We start from the raw sequence: 6,435 nt of genomic DNA on the forward strand, positions 1-6,435 counted from the left end.
TTTAGATTTCATATCTATTGTGTACTTACTCCTAAAGCAATAAACACAATGGAAAATGGGTTATTCTCTGCTATGATCCTGAGACTAACGCAAAACAGAAGTCAAAAACAGAGCTTCAATGGAATCTCTATACCATGTTGCTTTTTTAGCGCTGAATGGAAAGAACATTCAGTCTATTTAAATAAGGGCTGTAATTATCTCGGAGCCAGCCGATTATTCTCAGCTCTGCAGAAAAATAATAGGTTATCCCTACTGCACAACTTATTTTTAAATCATGCAACAAGTGAAGCTCGAGTTTTTTGAGGTTGCCACAGCAGTGCAATAAAAGCCAGACTGACTCTGAATCTCGAACCTAGATCATCCTTTGAGTTTTCCCGCATACGCTAGCCGATTCAGTAAAACGGACAGTTTCTCTTTCAAGAGGGGACGAAATGTACAGTTAACAGTTGTTGTGTTTTAACATTCAACAAGCATGTCAGTTTATGTCTTCGTTCCACCTTCCGGCTAGCCCTGAAGACGCTATCCTCCCCACACCGCTGTGGTCCCTGACAGGAAGTAAATCAGCCGGGGAGCCGCCTCAGACCAAACATTGCAAGGGCCTCTGGAGCCTGAAGGCGTGTGGGAGGTGTGCGCCGAGCTCATGGGGCACACTGTGCTTGTTACTTCCTTGTAAAGAGAGTAAAAAAACAGACTTTGCTATACTCACAGATGTGGACATGAATTCACATTGACTCATGCAAAAAAATCAAGTATAGAAAGATGTCTGCACGCATCCGAGTTTACACTTGTGCAACAGACAAACAGACAGAGAAACAGACATTCTTATTTGGTGCTTAACCAAAACATTTTCATATTTTTTTCTATACTCCAAACAAAACCTTGAGAGCAACGGTCTGTTTTTGAAGTCCTTTACACACAAATCGTCCACTAAAAATGTGTTTACTGAGATGCTCCTGACGTAATTACTCCATCATTTGGCGTCGCCTCTGAATCGTCTTCACTGGAGAGGGGTCACAGCACAGGAAGACAGATTCTTTGGCCAGGTCAAAGTGCTTAAGACACATGTGACCATCTGCTTGCATCCAGGTCTCATTCAAGCCCTGGTCTATTTCTTTAGAAGTCATTTTTGAAGCTTGTTTTCCCTTATTAATACCATATATAATTATACTTATGCACACAATGAACACAATTTAACAGAGAAATACAGAGAAAACATCCAAAGCTCGTTCAAAGTTTCCATTATGTGGTTCCTGCAGATCGGAGTTATCTCTCTCTTTGACTAATTGCAGCCTGATAATAAGCCTTCCCCTGCTTTAATACCCTGGAATAACTCAGAACACACTTGAGCACAGAGCTTTAGATTAAAATGTGGAGACTTTTCCATGAGCATGTGACTTCAGTGACATGAGTCCCTGTGTCCTTCATTTGTAGGTGACAGTATCTGACCATCTAATTGCCAGTCATGTTTCCTTGACAAGAATAAGCTCAGCTATTCTAGCCACCAGTGTCAGCCAGGGACCATTTTCTCCTCAGCTCATTATTTATTTGTGTGTATTTCGGTAACCCTCATCTGCTGACAGGATGAGGAGGAAGAGGAGCTTATTGTTGACATTAGTCTCGCCACAAACTTATGATTATGTTTTTCCAAAGACTGAGCTTCTGTGGTGTCATAAACACGCAGGAGAATAACATGCAGAGAGAAAGAGACTGGGCAGATGGAGAAGCAGCTTGCCTTTAAATGATTACTCAGATTTGCATTCGAATTGAAAGTTGAAAGACAAAAAATGTTTGTCTTTGCCAACAAGTGATCACCGACACCTACCACATATTATTATAGTTTCTATGAAAAAGCAGGAACTTTAAGGCAAATGAAGATTCTTGTTTGTATAAAGCAACTTGCTGCTGTACAATGAGAGCGTGCTTTAAGCGTATCCTTCATGACTGCAGTCTGTTTTTGATGTGAGCTTGCAAAGAGTTCCCACCAGGACCCGCTAATTAAGTTCATGCTCATTAAAGTGCTGAAAGTAGCTCCTTTGAAGACTGTCTGGAATGCTGGAAAGACCAAACAAATCCCAATTAAATCTTTCAGTCCTTGTCTTTTCAGATTAAGAGTCAAACAAGCACTGGTTTAAATGAGTGTCTGTAGTGTGTATGGTGAGAAAGTAGGATAGAATTCAGGATGTAAAGGTGTTTTCATATGAGAGTCCGCAGAAGTGCCGCTATCAGCAGCCTGCCAATTATTTACTATTTGTACTAGAGAGGGGAAACACATTCTCCAAAACCTTTCTCAGCTCTGACTAGTGGATGCATACCAAACTCAGGCCAGATAAGATTGTGAGTCATTGAACAGGGGCCAAAACACCCAGCTCTTCCTCCCCTGTTCCAACAGCTCCTTTCAGGGATATCTCTACTTGGCCTCTATCAGGACAGGAAGCACCCGGCCGAAAGAGACAAGAACGGCTCTGCTTCCTCCGGCTTTTTTCCTGTGTTGGGAAACACAACTAAGAGGACGTTTTGAAAATTTATGAATGTTGACTTTGTGTTTATGACTTTTCACATGCAGGTACAGTATATTCACATGCACTTGGGCTTGCATCAGTGAACGCAGAAAGGAAGAGTTGGACAAATGCAGTAATCATGGGATGAAGAGCAGAGCTCAGAGCGCAGGCTGATGTTGGCACTCGGCGTGAGAAGAAGCAGACATGACACTAGATGTGTTTTCCTAGTCCCCAGTTGACTGTTACTCACATCAACAGCAGACACAGAAAGGGAATGGGTTTTTTAATAGGAATGACTTAAGTCTGGTGGACCTGCTGAACTTTTCCAAGCACCTTACTAGCACAAGAGCAAGAGCACTACTCTTTGCAGTCCGCTGGCCTTTTTCTGTTTGTACAGGCTTGCGTTCACATGATGTAATACACAATCCTCATGTGACAGGGCAGCAAGTTGGCAAACAGAGCTTGTGTCATGTTTTTCCCAAACTGATGTAGTATTAGTGATATTTGCACCTTCAGTCAAACCGTGGTCAGGAAGTGAAATGGCATTTGTGGGGATAAACTTCATCAAATTTGCCGGATGATTCACATGGAAAGACGGAGTTACAGACGAAGAGTGTGTGAGAGGGTATTAGAGAAATCTGGTCAGGGAGTAGTCATAGGAGAGAAGCCACCCACACTTACCACAAAGCCTTGACTCACGAGGTTTGCTGGGCACACGGCTGTGGGACAAGGACGTTATACTGGATCTCCTCCGCAGGATGTCCTCCCTGTCCCTGAGCCAGAGCAGGAGAGCAGACGGGAGCGCCCCAGACCGTTTACCATGGAGCCACAGTAACTGCTGGCTGATTAGAGAACAGCTAACTGTCTTTAATTATAACACCTCACCCTGCACAGACCACACTATTATTCCAGTGAACATGTGCTCTGCAATACTTCTGTTTCTGATCATTTCGCATCTAAAATGTACTTTACATTTAAAAAAGTGATGAATAACATGTTACTCCAAGGACATATGCCTTTTGGTACTTTTCTTAGAAGAGCATCCAAACTCTTCTAAGAAGCAATGATGTTTTTGTAGATGCAGTACAGTGCTATTTAGCATCATCTTGATAAAACGAAAAGCCTTCCCTGAAAAACTTGACATATTATGTTGCTCTAAAACCTGTAAATACCTTTCGGCATTGCTGGTGCCATTCCAGAGATGCAGCTTTTTTGCTGGATCAATGTCTGAGTCTGAGTGAATTGTTTTCACCTAAAGTAATTTCTGGGAGCATTTCTGAGCCCATGCAGTCATTTACATGATAGAATCATGTCTGTTTTTAATGCAGTGCCGTCTGAGTGCCTGAAAGGCATCCAGCATTGATTTTCACCATTATTCCTTGCACACAGCTGTTCTTTGGATGTCTTATAGTTTTATATAACTACTATATAATTTGTTTGCACTGTGTGTGCTTGTTAATACTCTTTTCCTGCAATCTCTCATTTTCATGTTGTATAACAGGGTCAGAGGGAGAAGTTATTCTAGACAGGGATATCACTTTCTTTCAAACACCAAGAACTCAGAGAGAAGTTTTGAGCAAACTGTGGTGCAATCAGCCTTCTGAGTATTTATTGTTCTTCCAAGCAGAAAACCGACTTGGTTGTAATCATGCTGCATGTAACACCTGATGTTTCATTTGTTTGTTTTTTCCGTCACTCCTTGCTTCTCGTTCCTGTTTTCATGTCACAGTGTCCCTGGCCCTTCAGTGTACACTCTGTCTCCCTCCAGTTTGTATTTCCAAGCTGATAAAACCCTCCCTCCTCTGGGAGATAAGAGACAGTGATAATGACAGGTAGAGTACTTACTCTGCACTCTTTATGTACATAACAGTGGCACGTATAAACCTGTTATTACCAGCTCTCCTGCGACTTCAGGGTGCTTCCTGATTCGATATGCTCTTTTTTTTTCTTTTTCTTTTTTCCTTTTTTTGCAAAGGAAGCCATAGAAAGGCTCAAAGTGTAAAAACCTTCCTGGAGTGCAGGCTGTTTGACATGGTTTCTCAGTAGCATAAAGATCAACTAGTGTTTGCTACCACCACTATATTGAAATAAGAGCAGATAAAAGCTTTAGTACTCAGACAGTTGGTTGGATGCCAGAAACTATAAAATCAACAAGAACTATACAAGAGTGACATTTCAGTTTAAACACCTGAGCAAAAGGCTAAAAAAGACTGAAAACTTAAGACGATTACTCTAACATTATCCCAAAAATATAATGCCAGGTCATTGTTCTGTGCCCCAAAAGCCTGGGAAAAGTTAAACAGTTCAGAGCCAGCTCATCCAAGAGTCCAATCAGCTCCCCTGTGGAAAGACCTCAGTGAGCCATGGATCTAAGCGTGCTGGCTTGTTGGAATAATGTTGTGGCAAACCCATGTGTTTACAGAGCTTCCCATTGCGGTAAACACGGATTTTTACAAAAGTCAGACAGCTTTTAAACTCCCACCACCCACACTGTCTCGTAAAGTCAGGACGTGGTTGAAAATACAGCTTGAGCAGGGCCCAGACCTTCCTCTGTTCCTACTAACTCCATTTTGTGTGGCTCACTGATTTGAGTCTAGTATTTCATACGCATACAAAACCCACACATTGTTTGTTTTACTTGTTGCCCTGGTGATAGTGGCATCTCTCAGTAGTTGGCCTGAATAGATGTTGTGAGCGCAGCACGGGGCACAGCTTTATTCTCTTTGCTTCTGTAAACTTATGGGACTATTAATCAGATATGTAGTCTGCTATAGAAATAAATCATGCTGGGCTTGTTTACTCTTGGTAGCCTAAGTATACAGTGCCATCTTTGTTAAGATTTACTGGCAGCTGCATATATACACTTTCAGCACTGCTGTTGACAAAGCTTTGTCTCCAGCAAGACCTTTCCCATAATTAAGGTCAAAATTAGGCCAATGCCAGTGCTGAGTGTTTGATTGGTAGCTCTACCAAGTGTCAAGTGGATCATGCGAGTCTGCCTGACTAAAGCAGATCATCTTAGGCCAACTGGGAAGGAGTGGTTGTTGAATGCTGTTTGTTTCTGCACTGTTAGTTTTTTTTTTGTTTTTTTTACTTTGTTAGCTGTTTGATAGGTGGAGGGATGTTACTGCCATATAATTGCTTTACAACCCACTGGCACCAGGCCGTCTGTATCAGGCAAGATCTGCACCTGTGTGTTCAATATTACTGGCACTAACTACACGCAGGTCTGCAGACAGACTCCTAAGCTTCAAAGCTGACTGTCTCCTGAGTCAGAGTAGCCAGGTACTTTATGAATAAGTGCAAAGTGGGGAATAGGATCTATTCAGACAATGCAGTCTCACCTTTAAAACACCAGTAAGCTCGCTATTGTTCCTTCAAGATGAACATAAACATTTGCAAGGAAGTTCATTAAGAAATTACAGACGCTCGCGTTTGATTCTAGAACAATGATTGATGAATTTTGCTGGGAACTGTCTTATTAACGAGACATGAATCTAATTTGATTCATATTAAAAGGAGAATAAACTCCTAGACTGAAAAAAGGTTGGTTGCATTATCATGAAATCAAAGACAATGACTTGCAGAGAACTCAAACACTTTGCCAGATAATCGTGGAACAACGATGAAGGTTTGCCATCTGTGACTGGTTGGACCTGATCTGTCACATGTATCTCTGTCCTCTTGTTGAGCAAAGAGGGTGGGGTTTAAAATGGCCTGTCTGTGTAGAGTTTTGAAAAAAGGATAGCACTAAGCACCTCCGTCCATATAGTTGAACAGTTTCTCTCCTTTTTTCCTCTTTCTCTATAAAAGCATATTGTTTTAAAAATTGATTAAGTTATTTCCATTTAGTTCATTAATTCTATAAAATGTATGAGGAGTGAAATTATTTAAACTGACACTTCATATGTCAGTGGTCTGACTCTTACTGTGATGC

The sequence above is a fragment of the Maylandia zebra genome, linkage group LG5 (assembly GCF_041146795.1).
Source record: "Maylandia zebra isolate NMK-2024a linkage group LG5, Mzebra_GT3a, whole genome shotgun sequence".
Taxonomy (NCBI): Eukaryota; Metazoa; Chordata; class Actinopteri; order Cichliformes; family Cichlidae; genus Maylandia; species Maylandia zebra.